Source organism: Durio zibethinus, chromosome 22 (assembly GCF_047325235.1).
Source record: "Durio zibethinus cultivar Kanyao isolate XHJ-2024 chromosome 22, ASM4732523v1, whole genome shotgun sequence".
NCBI classification, from domain to species: domain Eukaryota; kingdom Viridiplantae; phylum Streptophyta; class Magnoliopsida; order Malvales; family Malvaceae; genus Durio; species Durio zibethinus.
Window position 1 is genome coordinate 17035951 of NC_143183.1, and position 18889 is coordinate 17054839.

The 18889-nt window shown below is 30.8% G+C and overlaps 1 long non-coding RNA gene across 1 annotated transcript; it reads left to right on the top strand.

The window, feature by feature from the left end:
- The first annotated feature begins 71 nt into the window (after positions 1 to 71).
- Positions 72 to 18689, top strand: LOC149512642 (uncharacterized). The gene is made up of 3 exons (XR_016331893.1): positions 72 to 110; positions 203 to 219; positions 17613 to 18689. It is a non-coding gene; the product is annotated as an uncharacterized LOC149512642 (long non-coding RNA).
- The last annotated feature ends 200 nt before the right edge of the window (positions 18690 to 18889 follow it).

Below are 18889 nucleotides of genomic sequence, written 5' to 3' on the forward strand. Positions count from 1 at the left end.
TATTTTCATTCTTTTCTTCACAAACATAACAGTTAATAATGGAGTCAAACTTTCATTAGCCGCACGTTCTACTTTTCTAAGATTGTCCAACCTAGCAAAGAAAAAGCCTAGTAAGTTTAATTTGATTTTTTCCCTATTTTCTTCACTGAAACTTCCCTAACATCACCTTTGTGGCTCTTTGCTGATTTTCTATTGCTTCTAGGTTTGGGTGATTTCAAGGTATGTTAATTGAAGACTTTCTGTTGGATTTCGATTTCAATTGTTGGTTATTGTGCTTGCTTATGCATTTGTTGCTTCAATTGCTTTTTGGTGATTACTTCTGCTTAATTGATTAATGCTTGATTGCTATCTATGTATGCTCGATTGCTGGATGTATTGTATTGCTCTGTGCTTGATTGTTTGTTGATTGGATCTATTTTTGTATGTTGAGCTTTGGGTATTGTAGGAAACTGGTTTTTGTTTGCAGGATTGCTTCTTTCTTGCTTGTTGGGGTCTAAAATTAATGGGGCTATCGAATGAGTTTTTTCTACCGATTGATTATTCTTGTTGCTGTTCAATTCCTTCCTTATTCATAGATTGGGGGTGCCTTTTATAAGGATTGAATCCTTTCAAACTTGGAAATTTTAAATTCTATTAAATCTAGGATTTCACAAATTCTGTATGATTTTTGGCATGAATTAAAACCCAAGTTTCCCATAATTGATTAATCAATAAATCTTAACATTCAATTGAATCAAGACCCAAAAGATTTTTCACCTTTTTTTCTTTTTATTTTTGACTTTTTTTTTAACTTTTTACCAAAACTTAAACAAAAAAAACAAAAATAAAATTAAAATCGAAATCAGACTAAAATTAAAACTAAAATTATAATTAAAACCAAATTAAAATCAAAATTAAAACTAAGATAAGATTTTTGGGCTTTTATCCCTTAAGCCTAAAGAATTTTATTAAGACTTAATTTACGATCAAGGCCCATTTCAATTTCAACAAATTTTTTGGACAAAATAGAGTATCTATAGTTGTCCTTCTTTGTGTATTTTTTATGAAACATGAATTGTACAAAGACAAAAGACATCCATTTTATTCTGGTTAAGAAAATTTGAAAGAGAAAATTGTAAAGGCTTCTCTTCAAAGGTTTGAAATTTTTTGAAAAATGCTTCTCCCACAATTGAGGTTTTAAAACTTTTGGAAAATAAAATGTCCCACACAATTAAGGCTTTGAAAATAAAATGTTCCCCCATAACTAAGGCTTTGAAACTTTTGAAAAATAAAATCCTTCCCCACAACTAAAGCTTTGAAACTTTTGAAAAATAAAATGATATCATTCTTACCTAGGAAAAAGCTCCTCCCTGATAAAGGCATTGAAATTTAAAAACTCTTGCCTTAAGTTGAGTCTCTGCATCTCATCTAATTCATCATTGATTACCTTCTAAAGTGTCTTTCAAAACATTTCAACATCAGCTTCTTTTTCTATTTTCCAAATGTATGCAATGAAAGCAAACAATGAATGAAAAGATTTTTCAAGATTCATTTCAATTTCATGATTCAATCTTTAATTATCTTATCTTTTTCAAACATGCATGATGTATAGAATGAATGCATTGCTTTCAGTGTGATGCATATAATGTATATGGAAAAGTGCGATGCATGCCATGCAATTCATTTATCTTCTCAATTTTGATAAATTAAAGGGTTCTCAAAGCTCTTAATTTATCTTTTTACTTTCTTTAACTCTTCAACCCTTGTGGCTTTCAACATGAGTTATCATGCCCTATCAAGTAATCTCATCTAAATTCAAGATTTTTTATCAACATGGCTTATCATGCATGATCCTTATAGACATCATGCATTATCAAGTAATCTCATCCATTTTATCATCCTAATTCAAAAGTGGGTTATCATGCGCGATCCTTATGGATATCATGCATATCAAGTAATCTCATCCATTTTATCATTCAAAGGCAAGATGGGACCTTTAAGAATTTTATTCTAAATTACTGGGGATTGATATTCTTTCGGCTTTCTTATTACCTTTACTATTTTTTTCCTTTTTCTAAAGTAATGTGGAGATCTTTTATGCATTTTTTCATTTACTCATCATTATTGCAATAATACAACAAATACAATGCAATCATATATTTTTTCAATCAAAATAGAGATAAATAAGGCAACGTGAAAGGTAAGAAATATATTTATTGAAAGAAATGGATTTGGTAAATAAAAGACAATAATCAATCGATAATTAAATGGGTATCAAAGCATCCAAATAAGAAAAAGACAATGGTTGATCAATAATTGAATGGGTAATAACGTATTCAAATAATGAATGTTTTTGATCAAATTTAGTTTTGAGCAAATAATTCAAAATTCTTCTTTCAAAGCATATTCCATCAATGTTTTTGATCATGTCTAGTTTTATCAAACCAATTTTGCTTCATATGGTGAGACTTTCATAATACTATTTTATCTTTATATCTAAGCCATTTTTTCAATTTTTAACTTAGATACTTTTTTTTTTTTTTACTCAAACTGCCTTCTTTAGATTTTCACTTTGAATCATCTTTTTTTTTTATTTTTTCAAATAAAATATTTTTTCATAACATCAGAATTGGTTGAGTTTGGTAATTGATCTTTATCCATTTTAGTTACAATTAATGCACCACTAAAAAAAGCTTTCTTCACCATATATGGCCCATCCCAATTTGGTATCCACTTTCCTCGATTGTCAAGCTAATTTAAGAGGATCTTTTTCAAAACCAATTCTCTTTCTCAAAATTATTGAAGGTGAGCCTTTTTGTCATGTGCTCTCATTATCCTCTTCTGATGCAATTGATCATGGCATAATGGTATCATTTTTTTCTCCTCAATAAGGTTTAGTTGTTTATAGTGATTTCTGATTCATCCTACTTTTTCTAATTATGCCTTCATTAGAACTCTTAAGGAAATAATCTCTACTTCAATTAGCAACACTACTTTTATACCATAAACTAGTAAAAATGGAGTAGTTTCAGTGGATGTTCGTACTAAGATCTTATAAGCATGTAAAGTAAAAGATAGCTTATCATACCAATTTTTATAAGTATCAGTCATCTTTTCTAAGATTCTTTTGCTATTTTTATTAACAACCTCTACTACCATATTTGTCTTTGGTCGATAAAGTACATAATTATGATGCTTGATTTTAAATTAAGCACACACTTCCTTTATCATCTTACTATTTAAATTCTTAGCATTATCAGAGATAATCTATTTTGAAAGCTCATATTGATATATTATCTCTTTCTTCAAGAACTTGTATAATATTGCCTTTGTGACATTAGCATATAAGGTTCATTTCACCCACTTGGTGAAATAATCTATCATCACAAAAATAAATTTATGCCCATTTGAAGCCTTTAAAGTAATAGGTCAAATCACATCTATACGTATGATAACCAACATTGAGAATAGCCATGGTGATGCCAGAACATGCAAGTTTATTGGTGGAGCATTAATCTTATCTACATAGATTTAACATTTATGACACTTCCTTGCATAATGGATGTAATCATTCTCCATCGATAGCTAGTAATACCCTACCCTCATTATTTATTTGGCGTCATATGACACTTAGCATAGGCCCCATAAAGTCTACTATGTACTTTTTCAAGTATTCTTTTAGCTTTAATGACATTCACACATTTTAAGAGCACTTAATCTTAATTTTTTTTGAAAAGTACTTTCCCATATAGAAAGAATCCCATTGCCATTCTTTGAATGATTTTTTTATCATTTTCTGTTGCATACTTTGGATACTATTGACATTTCAAATGCTGTATGATGTCCTGATGCCAAGGTAGCCCATCAGCTTCTTTCTCAATGCTTGAACAATGTGCTAGTAAGTTTTTTACTTATAGCTTGATGGGTTGGATTTCAAAATTCTCATTTACTTTTATCATAGCAGCTTAAGTAACTAGACCATCAGCAATTTGATTTTCTTCTCTAGGTAAGTGCTCAAATTGGATATTTTTAAAATGCTTAATCAATTTAGAAATGTATTTTTGGTACTAAACTAGCTTGGCATCTCTTATTTCCCATTCTTCTCACAACTATTAAATCACCAAGGCTAAATCCCTATATACTTCTAATACTTTAATTTTCTTTTCAATTGTGGCTAATAGGCCTATTACACATGCTTTATATTTAGTTACATTATTAGTATAGCTGAAATTTAGTCTAACAGTGATTGGTTAATAATGGTCATCTAGAGATATCAAAATTGCTCCAATCTTATGTCCAAAAGTGTTGGAAGCCCCATCAAAGAACACCTTCCATGACTTTTCTGTGGATACCTCTTTCTCAATAGTCATCAAGTCTTTATCAAAGAAATCAAGCTTTACTAGTTCATAATCATTAGAGGCTCAATTTGCCAAGAACTCAGTTATTGCGTTTCTTTTGATCAATTTTTGAGTCACATAAATAATGTCATATTCTGAAAGCATAACTTACTATCTACCTAGTTTTCTAGTTAGTGAAGGCTTTTAAAAAATATACTTGAGAGGATCTAATTTTATAGTAAGCCATGTTGTATAGTATAACATATATTGCTTGAGTCTTCAAGTTATCCAAGCCAATACGTAACACATTTTCTCCAAAGGTGAGTATCTTACTCATAATCAATGAATTTTTTATTTAAATAGTAGATAGATTGTTCTTTCTTGCATGATTCATCATGTTGCCCTAATACACTTCCCATCAAATTTTCATTCACTATTAGATACAATATCAAGAGTTTCCTAAAGACTGATGGTACCAATACTGGTAGGCTTGATAAGTATTTTTTGACTTTTTTAAAAGTCATTTGATAGTCATCATTCCATTCACTTGAATTGTTTTGGTGGAGCAATTTGAAAAGGGGCTCATATTTCAAAGTAAGTTGAAAGATAAAATGAGCAATGTAGTTTAATCTCCCAAGAAAGCCTCTCACTTTATTTTGCATTCAAATAGGGAAAAAATTCTAAATAGCTTGTACTTCACCTAGATCCACATTTATCTCTCTTTCACTAACTATGAATCCTAACAATTTCTTAGATTTAACCCCTAAATATGCATTTGGCTAGATTGAGCTTGAGTTGGAACTTTTTTAATCTTTTAAACAGTTTTCTAATATTAGTAACATGATCCTTTTCTTCACAAGATTTGGCAATCATATCATCGACATATATTTTAATCTCTTTATGCATCATGCCATAGAATAGAGTTACCATTGCACTTTGATATATGGCTTAACATTCTTCAATCCAAAGGACATTACTTTGTAGCAAAACGTTTCTCACATTGTTATGAATATGGCTTCTCCATATCCTCAAAGGCCATTTTAATTTGGGTATAGCCTGAAAAACCATCCATGAATGAGAACATAGAGTACTTAGCAATGTTATTAACAAATGTATAAATATGAAGCAGGGAAAAATTATCTTTGAGGCTTGCTCTAGTTAGATCTTAATACTTTATATGCATTTTGACCTTGCCATCTTTTTTGAAAATTGGGACTATGTTAGCCACCATTCATGATATTTGGCTACCTCAAGAAAACCAATATCATATTGCTTTTAACCTCTTTTTTGATTTTTAGCAATATTTCAGGCTCTATGTATCTTAACTCTTGTTGCACTAGCTTACATTCAGACTTCAAGGGCAACTTGTGTTTTACTATATCAATGCTAAGCCATAGCATATCTTCATAGGACCATGCAAGTACATCCATATACTCATAAAGTAGATCTACTAGCCTCTTCTTATAGTTTAATGACAGAGTTATGCTGATTTTAACTTTTTTTATTTTTTCTTCCTCAAAATTAATCATTCCTAGAGCTTCTTAATGTGGTTCAATTGGTTTCTTCTTTTGCTCCATTAATCTCATTAATTTAGGAGGCAAACCATAGTCATCTAAAGCTTTTTCATTATCAAGTTCATTAGTATGAATAAAATTTTCAAAGTCAAATCTTGAATCACTGTCATGATTATCCTCACATTTATTATTTGAAAACATAAAAAATAGGTATAATAAAAAGATGTGGGCAAGTGTTTATGTAAAAGGATGAAAGAATTGAAAGAAGAAATGAAATGATAATGCATTATGCAAATCATTTTATTGAAACAATAATGAGTAAATTAGCCCATGCATAAAAGAGACCCCCAATGCTTGAGCTTAAGCAGTTAGGGTTTGACTCATTACATTACTTTTTTAGAGGTTCAAGGATAGTAGGTAGTTTTATTATCTTTCAATTTTTTGCATCATTGCTTGGCAAGGTAAGATGCACAAATGGCTTTTTTTCTTGATCTTTAACAACTTCATCATCCACCATCATAATAAAGAACTCAAAAAAGATCTTTCCCAGATTTCATGCCACATCCCTATCGATAGCTTGAGAGAACTCAAGATACATGCATCCTTCAGAATGAAAGGTATCATAAAGTTAGAGAATGACTAACTTTTCATCTTTAGGTTCACATCCCTTGAGATCAACCATTCTTTTCTTTTTTTTACCATTTTTTATTTTCATCTTGTCTGTCCTTATTGGCCTGTGTCCTAGATTGCTTTTATCCTTATTATCTAGTATCAATCATTTATTTTATCCTTTGTAGATTCTTCTTCAATCTTTTCCTAAGATGCCAACCTTTTTCAATCACTTATTTGATTATTATGCTAGTGCTTGTAGACAGTTAAAGGGCATAAAGTTTAGATCTTTCCCTCACATATGTTGTATTGATTATTTCAAAGGATCTAAATGAGCACTCCAATGTCGCATCCACTGTTTCTATATATAGAGTGGATATGGATTGTGTTACAAGCAAATCTTCTTCCCAAAAAATATAAACCAAATATCCATCAACAATGAATTTGACCTTTTTAGTATAGAGAGAAAGGAAGAGCACTTGGCATGTGAATCCATGATCTTTTCAATAGGCAGCTATAGGCTGAAAAGATGTCCATCACTTGGAATTTGATATTAAAAGTACAAGGATAAATTAACAATGGTATTTTAATTTCTCCCATCACTTTTTTTCATGAATCATCAAAAGCTCTTACTATCATGTGGTTAGCTTTCATATAGGATGTGTCAATTGTGAGCTTAGCCAAAGTACTAATAGGCATGACATTTATCAAAAAGTCATTATCAATCAAGATCTTGGAAATGGTATGACTCATGCAATTTGTAGTGATATAAAAGGCCCTTATGCTTCCTTGCCCTTCAGAGGGTATTTTATCATCATTCAAGGCTATGTAATTTGAAACCACCAAATTTCCAACAATGTTGCCAACTTCTTCCACAAATATATTGTGAAAGATATAAGCTTGGTTTAGCACTTTTAGCAAAGCATTTATATGGGATTTTGAGGAAAGAAGCAATGAAAGAAGTAAAATCCTTGCAAGTATCTTGTTCAATTGTTTTACCATGCTATATTTATTATATTTGATTAATTTCAAGAATTCGCATGCCTTTTTCTCATTGACTAATTTTTAGCATCCTCTATCAAAAATTCTAATAGGCTTATTTTAGTCACTTTTTTCATCCTTTTAGGCTTTTTTTTTTCTAGTCTTATCCACCATTTCAGGTGAATAATACCATCCACTTCTAGTCATGCCTCATACTCTAATTATATTTGCAAAGTTAGTTACAATTTGATTATCATCCAATATTTGAGTTACCACCTTACAATTATATTTCCATGGCATTGCTTTGTTACTTTGATATGAAAAAAGATTTGAGACTTTGATTGTTAAAATCGATTTTGGAGTAGGTTTATCTTAATTCTAAATTGGCTTGCAGTAAATTGTAAGAGGTTTGACCCAAGCCTTATAAGGTCTTTCTTTGTCTATTACATTCATCATATATTTCTCAACTTTCTCATAAAACTCAATTTGAAAGGCATCCATCATCTTTTATGGCTTTTGGTGAAAAACATCATAATACTGGATAAAATGCCTCAAAGCTCCTTTATGATATTTGCAAAATCAGTTCAAATCTATCTTGTCACAATAGTCTTTATGACTTAAGGGTACTAGACAAATCATGTTGCCTCATGTTGCCTTAACCAGAGCTTTAAAAACTTGTTCCAATAGAGTTTTAACATCATTGACATTTCCTTTAATGTGGCAAGTTTTATCATTATTTATAGCATTAGTGGTTCCAACATGAGTTGGTAAAGGATTTACATTGATGTTTGGTCCCTTAGAAGTATTAAATTTTAACACACCTTGGTTGATGAGATGTTACACCTTGTATTTCAAAGTAGGGTAATTTTCAATTAAGTGACCTATATTTCCAACATGATAATCACATCAGGCAGTAGCATCATACCATTTGGGGTAAGAAGCTTCAATGGTGCAAAATAGAGAGATACTATAAGGTGACATTCCACTAACTAAGGGAATAGTTCAGTATAGGTCATAAGGATGGGATCAATCTAGATATTTTCTTGGGTAGCTTGAGGCACCCTTGAATAACTAGCTTGTACATGTGGCTGGGTAATACAAAAAGGGGTAAGGCCACACCTAAGAGTTATAAGTTGAAAACTAGGTTGATAAGTAGGTTGTGCGAGGTGGCAAGGATAGGTGTTTAATGAAATGTTGTGAGTGGAATGGTAAGGATCTTGGTGTATAGGGTATAAAGGATATCGATGGTATCTTTTGAATTGTGGCCCTTCATGAAATACAACCTGAGCATCAACCTTTTTTTTGGGTGTAACTTATTTCTTTGCACTAGACAATTCGCCCCTTTCTAGCTTCCTATTCTTGATAGCATTTTCAATGATTTACTCAGAGATTACCATATCAACAAAATTATTGGTGCATTGTCAATCATTTTCTCATAGTAGATAGCCTTGAGGTTATTAACGAATAGAACTGTGGTTTTTTTTTAGTCAATTGAGGTTGAACTTGGGCAACCATATCTTTCTATCTTTGAGAATATTCTTTGAATATCTCACTCGCCTTTTTCTCTATGTTTTGGAGAGACATATGATCTGATGCCATGTCTATAATATACTTATATTGTGCAATAAAAGTCTTTGCAAGTTCTCTTAATTCATAAATACAAGATCTATCCAGTTGCACATACCACTTAGTTGTTGACCCAATGAGACTATCTTGAAAGACATGGAGGAACAACTTCTCATTGTGAGCATATGCAGCCATTTTGCAACAATAATCTTGACATATGTAATAAGGCATTTGTTCCCATCATACTTTTTGAACTTGGGCACTTTAAACTTTGGTAGAATCACCATATCAGGGACTAGGTAGAGTTCGATAGCATCCACTGACCCATAAATATCTATCCCTTTGATAGCTCTAAGCTTTTCTTCAATAATGTTCATCTTTTAGGTTTTACAGTTTTTTTTTTTTAATTTCAATAAGACCAATTTTCAGCTTTTCTTACCCTTTAAGATCATAAAGATTTGGAACTTATGTAGGATCAAGTATTTTGATGTCAAGAGTAGGGGTAAGGGGAGCAAGTTCAACAGTTGTTGGCATGTTAGTTTGTACATAGGGTTAGTTTGCCATGAATGCAATTTGGTGTTGGGCCTCTTGAGATGCCTATGCTGAACATGGGCTAAAACGAAAGGGACATAATTGATCAATCTCATTGTGTATCACCACCTCTTACATTTTCTTCCCTTTGCTCATATTTTTCAACAATTCAGTAATAGTTTTCCACTGCCCTTTTCAATTTTTCTTATGACTTTTTTAGCTTTTAAAGGTGAAGAGTATTTTTTTCTTCTATGAACCTTGCTTGATATCTAGTGTTGTAATGCCTTAGATTGTTTGAAGATTGAGGCATCCTTGAACCTTGATTTACCACAAATTTTAAAAAAATTAGGATGACTTATTATCATGCACTTTAGAAAGATATTTATGTATGAATGCAATAAGAAGGATTTACCATATAACAATTGTTAACAAAAAAAATCTTTTTGAATTAAAAGTTATTTCTAACTAAATCGAATATTACATCTATGAAAGGTCTAAAATTTATTATAAAAAGAAATCCTTAATTTGTTGATATTCGCCTTGCACTTCATTAAGGACAGCTAGTAGCTCTCACCTATGTGTTTTTACTGGTAGTACCTTTGTCTTCCATTCTTCAACCTTTTTTATCTTGTCTTTGGCTTAGTAGGTAGCTATAGTGATTTGATCAAGCAGGCACTACAATTGGCTATGTTTTCTCACATATGCTTCCTTGGCTTGTTTACATTCCTCATTTGCAAAACCCATTTGTGTTTCGATTTTGATATTATCATATTAAGCATTTGGATTTGCTTTTGTGTTTCAATGTGTGCTTCATCTTTTTTTTTTTTTTTTTTGCATCTTTGCTTGCAATTGTCCATTTTCTTTCAAAAGTCGGGCTAACTCATGATTAGTGGATAATTATGAGATATTGATATAAAAAAAAATTTATTTCATTCATCCCTTTCTTGTCTGAGTGCTTGAATCTTTTAGTCCATTCTTCCCTCTAACTCATTTTTTAGCCTTTTGTTTTCAAGCTTCAATTCATCTTTTTTAACTTGGAGTTTTCTTTTTGCAATTTTCACTACCAATAGGGGATCAAGAAGGGGTAATTTTATTGGGCCATTTGGAGTTGTTTTTAGGGATTTTAATGTTTTTCCTCGCCTAATGTGCCACACAGAATATTTAGGGGTAACCTTATGTATGCATCTCCTCATGTCTTCCTTTTGAGGCAAATTTTAAGCTTGCAGGACTTTGGCTCTTTATGGAGGCATCAATTTCAACATATGAAAACTCTGTTTTACTAAGTCTGAAAGTAGCTGGGATAAATTGTTCATAATCATATTGTCTTTACACCGTGATCGGAGAATAACTCATTACACCACAAAGGCCTAAGAGGAACCCAAAGTTTATCTTCACAACCATACAACATTGATCTATAAGATATCCAAATACCTTTTCATATCACATCTTGGCTAGTGAGCTTGCATAGAAATAAGATCTATGTTTCTTTGAATTTTTGTATGGGCCATTCATTATCACAAAATTCCTTGATAGAAGTGCTTGTAGTGAAATATGGCTTGTGAAATTTACCACCATTATTTTCGATATGACTTTTCATCCAAATGGTTAACAATTGAACATATTTAATAAAGCGGCCCTCTCCATTTCGACGATAATAATTTAAAGATCTAATAGTTTCAGCCAAAATTGTAGGAATATGGTTGATTTGGTAACCAATTGATCAAAGAAATCCACCAATGAAATATCAATATAACCCATTACTTTTGGAAATACCATCATCCCATATAAAGCCAATGCCATCAAATCCATTCTTCTTTCAGTGCCAAAATATTTATATATAAAGTCACAAACAATAGACCAAGAAAAACCAACACTTTCACCTTTTTCTTTTATCCAATTATCAGTAGTTTAGACATCGACGGCCATCATTTGAGCAAGCTTTTTTTAGTAACCAATCTTTTTATTTTTTCAATATACCTTATCAAGATTAGGGAGATCCAAACAAAGAAAAGTTGAATATTCTTCAATAGTTGACACCATGACAACCTTATTGAACACAAAGCAGTGATATGAAGGGTCCCAAAGCTGAACCATGGCTCTAATAAGATGATCATCAACAGAAACTAAAAGAAGTAACATAAGATCCCCAAACTTCTTTTGGAAAGTCTTCGTGGTAGTGACACTCCATTGGTTCCAAATACTAACCAAATCATTAAGATCATTTGGTTTGAGATTAAGATGGATTTTGACAATCATAGTAGTTACATAATTGGTTAGTAAACAATCGCCTCCTTTAAGCTGAGCTTCCTCGAACTTCATTCTTAGGTATATGGGGAACTTTGATAGGCTTCCATGGATGAAATTAAGATTCCTTTTGTTAAGAATTTTTTATAGCAATCACTCTTTATGTAAATCTAATAATGCATGCATGCAAAATAAAGTAAAGAAAAAGGTTAGTTAACAAATTCAAAGAATAACATAACTTATACAACGAGCAAAATAAAAGGTTAGTATGCAAAAATATATACAAGGAATAATAAATTTACAAAAATAGTAATTGTCCCATCATGTGTCCTATTTAAGTTTTTTCTAATAAAAAAGAGGATAAGGCTTTAACCTAGGTTTGGATCCTTAAGGTTCATGTTCATGCTGGGTTCAAAGCCTTGACAATCTAAAGTCTCCTAAATTGTCTCCTTCATCATCGTCCACTATAGACTAGTAAGGCACTTCAATCCTTGCTCACCATTATAGGCTTAAATAAAAAGGATTCAATTTGAGTGGAAGTTTTCGCTAGCTCAAACAAAAGTTATCACCTCATGAGTATATAGGTACTTGCTCCTTTTTAATAAAAGATAAAGCTCGAATATAAAGCTTATGCATGAATGTAAGTGTGGTGTATGTAAAGAGACATGCTGAGTAATCAAATAGATATGTGTGAATAAAAATAATATCTGCAAAACAAACAAATAAGAAATCAAACAAATAGGTTAGTCTATATAAATAACTACATAATAAAAGCTATCGAAGTAAGGCTTAAGATAACACATAACTAATTAATGACTTGACTCTCTAATGTCCTCAATAGTATCGTCAAACTGTCATAACATTTAGGTTGAGAGAACCTACCCATTAGACACGAAAATCATGGAGTCATTACCAATTGTTTTTAGCTAGGTGCAATTGGCTATCTATGTGAATCTATCCTTTTTAAGATTATCTTAAACCCAAGTTGAAGGTTCTTAAAAAGAATAGGTTCTGGTCTACATCAACATAAGTAAAGTTCAAGAGTCAATTACGTGCCGGGAAGGTATTAGCACCCCTTTATGCTCAAAATTGGTACCACATTAATTAGGTGTTATCTTCCCTAAGTCTTGTCAAAGATGATTTTTATCATGCAAATCAAAATTATAACATGGTGATACAAAATTTTCTATCAAAATATCAAGCAATCATGCAATAAATATAAAATTACATCATGCAAATTAATTATCATGCAATAATATCAATAATCATGCACATATATTAATTACCATGTAATCAAATAAAATATCATGCAAATTCATTATAAATCACACAATTAATATATTAATAATCATACAAATAAATATATTAATAACATACAATCACACACATAAATATATTAGATAATCATGCAAATCTAAAATAATCCTACAAGTAAATATATAAATATTCATGCAAACATGCAATTAATATACTATTATGCAAATAATTTATAAATAAACATGCAAATAAACAAGTAAATAAATATGTTAATAATCATGAAATATTATAACAATCATGCATTCAAGCAAAAATATATTAGGTTATCATGCAAATAAATGTTTTATTATTATTCATGCAAAAATATATATTATAATTATTCATGCGAAAATATGCAATTAAATTAAATTCATACAATAATATAATTATTCATGCAAAAATAAATCATACACAAATACTATTAAAAAAATCTAAACTAACAAGCATTAAATTAAAATTAAGGAGAATAATAACTAATAATAATAAGTAAAAGAAAGAGAAAAAAAAAAAATCAAACGTAAAAGGAATAGGTCGGGTCAAGCTTAATGGCACATGGATCCCTTTTTGCTGAGTTCAAAATGCTACCATTTGAAGATCTTCATTCATTTCTTCACAAACATAACAGTTAATAATGGAGTCAAACTTTCAACAGTTGCATGCTTTACTCCTCTAAGATTGTCCAACCTAGCAAAGAAAAAATTCGGTAGGCTTCCTTTGATTTTTCCCTATCTTCTTCACTGAAACTTCCCTAACTTCGCTATCTTAGCTATTGCTAATTTTTTATTGCTTTTGGGTTTAGGTGATTTCAGATCTGTTGATTAAAGACTTTCTATTGGAGTTTGATTTCAATTACTGGCTATTGAGCTTGCTTTTGTATTTGCTACTTCGATTGCTTTTCGGTGAATGCTTCTGCTTGATTGATTGATGCTTGATTGCAAGCTGTGTATGCACGATTGCTGGACGTATTGTATTGCTCAACGTTTGATTATTTGCTGATTGGCTCTAGTTTTGTATGTTGAGCTTTGGGTATTGCAAGAAACTAGTTTTGTTTGCAGGATTGCTTCCTTCTTGCTTGTTAGGATTGAAAATTAATGAAGCTACTGAATGGGTCTTTTCGGTCGATTGATTGTTCTTCTTGTTGCTCAATTCCTTCCCTGTTCACAGATTGGGAGTGCCTTTTATAGGGATTGAATCCCTTCAAACTTGGAAAATTTAAATTCTATTGAATCTAAGATTTCACAAATTCTGTTGTCCCAAACCTCCTTTGCCGATGAATATGAAATGTTCGTATCAAACAAGAAATCAAACATACTATATAAAATACAGCCCATGCATGTGTGGTCATCATTCTCCCACTTTTACCCTTTGCAGTTTTAGCGTAAGTTTCATCTTCTTTCTCTTACGGTCTTAGAATGGGGAAAATATTTTGTTGCCACCTTAAGAAATTGCCTTCATCGAACCTCTTCAATATTTGAAAATTGGTTGCCATCTCGTTTATGGAATTGAATTTGTCCATGTTGCAAAATAAGTCTTAAAATTGTTAGAAAAAATCACAAAAGCTAAGAACACCAAACAATACAAACTTGATGTGATATTCTTCTAGTCTTCTAGTAACCCTCTTGTAATGCAATGGAACCTTCAATCCGAACGAAAATGGCTTCAAAGCGTGCAGTAATTCACTTTTCTAAATGTTTATTTTGTCCTCACCAATTATAATATGATAATATGCAAGAGAGGTTAAATTGAATAACTTCAAGACACAATGAACGTTATAGACACCACATTTTATCTAAGATTTAAAATTTACTTTATTTTATTTATTGTTTACTTATCTTTTCAGTACAAAAAAGGAAATCATAATTGATTAGAAGATTGACCGATGATGAGTCAGTTGATAATTCAATTTTAATGGAAAGAATTTTTATTCAGTTTCAATCTGGTGAAAAGATAAACATGATTTGAAGATTTTAATTACAAGTGAAACTCTATTCAAGTAAGGGAATTATTCTATAAAAAGACATGCAATCACCCAAAAAAAAAAAAAAAGGGGGCCAACATCCTAGCCTTCAACCATTTACAACCAAGATTAAGCCTGACCATCACGCCATTACCAGCCTATTAACAAAGGAGCAATACAAAGACCATCATTTCATATTTCCTCTTTCCCAATACCACTATGTTCATTTTCACTTCTATATTACACCAGTACAAGCCCAAAAATCAAAACTGAACCCTATAATCAAGTCTATAATTAACCCAAGGTTTGTCACAATAACAGAGAATACAAGCAGCAAATATACAACTCAACTTTCAAGCTCAACTTTTCAATCAGCAACAATACATAATCAAAAACAGACCAACACAGAATTAGAAATATTAAGAAGGAAGGTTTGACAGTAGTGCTTTTGGGATTTTCAAATTTTATAGGTTTTTAAATTTCAAGGTTTTTGAGTTTAGCTTGAGAATTTCATAAAAGGAAAGAAGAAAAGCAAAATTGGTGGTTGGTGGCGCCAAAGGCGACTTACGGTGGCTGTGATCCATATAGATTAGAGAGCTTTCGAGGCTTTGATTGGCAAGGAAGAAGGGGGCTAACAACGATTTCCAGTGGCTTCATTCTAACCTTAAACAGAGGTGGAAGGCAGAGGTGCTCATGCCCTGAACTGTTCGATGGCGATCTGATTAGGTGGCTAGCCTTGTAAGAGGGCTGGTGTTGCTGATTCTGTAAAAATAGAGGAAGAAAAGTGCTTTGAAGTGAAGAACGGAGGCGACGGTGATGAAAAGCCACTGAATTTTGGACAAAAGAGGTCGTTGACTGGGAGCCTAAGAAGGAAGAAAAATGCGAAAAGGACTGAGAGAAATTGAGAAAGAAGAGATGCGTGGAAATAAAAGGGACTTTGAATGAGAGTTTCACATACAGAAACAGTCTTATTTTGGACCTAATTACAGCCCATTTCATACCCAGTCCAAGTAGCAGATAGGGCCAGCCATTCGTAAACAGTAAAGGCCTGATTCAGCTTGTGATTAAATCAAGCCCAAAAAAGTTAGCCCAAATTGATTGTTGACTTCGACCCTAATTCTGGTATTGCATTTTCTTGTCTTTTCTATCTTGATTTATTTATCTATTTTCACTTTGTTTTGCTAAGATTAAGGATATATTATATCATTTGGAAGCAATGGTTAATAATTAAAAAGTAATAATTTGAACAAAATAATTCCAATTAAGAATTATTCTAATGATGAGACTTTAATAAATTTTAAAAAGTTAATTTTTTAAAAAAATTTTAGGTGAGAAACTTTTTTAAATTGAACTTAAACGGTAAATTAATTTAGATGAAATTTTAATAAAAGTAATTATATAATTTTCAAATAAAAATAAAAACCATAAAATTTTGTTCGAAAATATATAAAAATTGTTCAAGGATGAAATTTAAATAAAAATCACAAATTGTTGAATTACTATGAGATTTTTAAGTGAAAAGATTTTTCTTAAATCAAACTCAAATGGTGAAAGAATTTGAATAAAACTTCAAAAAAAATTGTTATATTATTTTCTTTTTAAGAAATAAATGACGAATAAATAGAGATTAAATTCTAAAAAAGAGATTTCTAAATTAGGCCAAATAATGAAAATTTTAGAAATAAAACTTGTAAAAATAAAAATTAAATTTCGAGGATAAAATTCTTAGTAATAGCAAATGAATGATTATCTAAGATATTTTTAAATGAGAAAATATTTTTAATTTTTACCCAAATGGTAGAATAATTAGATATATTTTCAATAAAGTAAATTTAATAAAAAAGGTGATTAAGTTTTCTAATGATGGAGTCTCTTTAAAAAAATAAATGAGATTCTTGAATTCTATCAAGGTGAAAGTATTTTTAAGAATTTTTTTAGATTGATGGAGAGTCTTAAAAGTTATTTTTAATATTTAAATATTAAATTTAAGACCATTAGAACTATAAACCTTTAGGATAATTTAAAATAAAATGGTATCATTTTTTATGATAACATTATAAGAGTGTTATAACTTTTCTTATATGTAATTGTATTCTTGAACTTAATTCTGTTTAGAAGGTTAGAACTTATTCTTTAGGGACCTTTAGTCAAGTTTAAGAGCCCCTTAAAAGGATAAATTCATTAGGTAGCAAATCACACCTTAATAAAAGATTTATGGCGACTTCTTAGTTTATGTCTAGCTATATCTCTACAGAGTTATATGTTTTGATAGATTGGCGACTCCAATGGGGACTCTAAGAGTAAGGCCATTAATGAATTTTAAATTTTCCTAATTTTTTGTTTGCTTGGTCTTAAATTACTGATCATTTTTGTTTGCATTTTTTTTATTTTTATTCATTGACTTGGCTTGTAAAAATTACGAATAAAAATATATGTATTCTTTCACACACACTATCACTTACATATGCATCACATGAGCTATATACTCGAGCTTTATCCTCTTTAGAAGGGAGTAAAGTATTTATGTTTTGTGAGATGATAATCTTCTTAATGGCCAGTGAAATACTCATACTTAAATTGAATCATTTCTATTTATAGCCTATGATGTGTAAAGATTGAAGTGTCTTACTAGTCTATGATGGATAATAATGTGAGAACAATTTGGGAACCTTTAGATTTAACCAAACCACATGTAGCAAAACATAAGAATCCAACTTTAGGTTAAAGCCTTATCTACCTATCATTAAAATGTAACGGTAGTTAAGACATGTAACTAAACTTTTTTAGTTTTATTTTATTTGATCCTTATTTATTATTAAGTTGTTATATGTTGTATATTGTATTCTAATCCAGCGTCACTAACATATGTATTCATCCACGCATTATAATGTGGCAAACATCAATACATGCACTTATACATTGTTATGTACACATTCATGTGTTTATGAATCATAATTGGTTATGTCAAATGTTCAATGCATTCATTCATTTATGCATATAAGATTATTAAAAAAGTTAGGTTAAGCTTCTTCGCGTACACACTTAGTAACATGAGCATGCCAATTATGATATACATGGTTCAAAGATAACTCCACCGTCCAAAAATTCAGTTCAACCTATTCACCATCAATACAATACAAGAATTCAAACCAAACAAATGGAATAAGACAATGTCAATCATCTTGAGAAAATGGAAAAGGCCTAAGAAAAACTCGAAAAGGAGTTAAGTAAGATTTTGGAAGCCCTAAAAAAATTGAACAAGGGAAGATTGTTGAAGAAAAAGATAACCCGTAAAACCATCATTCCATAATGTTATTGATCTATTTTATTCTCTTAGCTATGGCCTATATCAAGCTTAATCCACATAAGGCATCTCATTGTAGCAGTTTACACTTCTTATAGGGTGTATTTATCTAGGGATGCCATATGCATCAAATCAAAGGCATTATTAAAGTTTTGTGAACGTTGTCTTTACTTAAAAAGTAGTAGAGCCAGTCCAAATTCCCAATTTGTATGATTCCAAGAAAAAAAAAAGTTAAAAATAAAAGTGGTCAAGTTGTTAGAGGATTCAATAGTTGACTAAAAGATGAACATGCTCAAGAAAAGATTGCGAGCAGTGAAGGGAATTGGTTTTAATGGTACCATGGATGCTACTGGGCTTTATTTAGTCCAGACGTTGTTATTCCTCCAAAATTTAAAGTTTCGAAGTTCGAGAAATATGATGGTACAAAATATCCAATAACTGATATTACCATATACTATCAAAAAATGATTATCTATGCTAGTAATGAGAAGCTGTTGATGCATGTATTTCAAGACAACCTTATTGGTTTTGTGGCAATATGGTATGTCCAACTTGATCAATCCCTATTCAC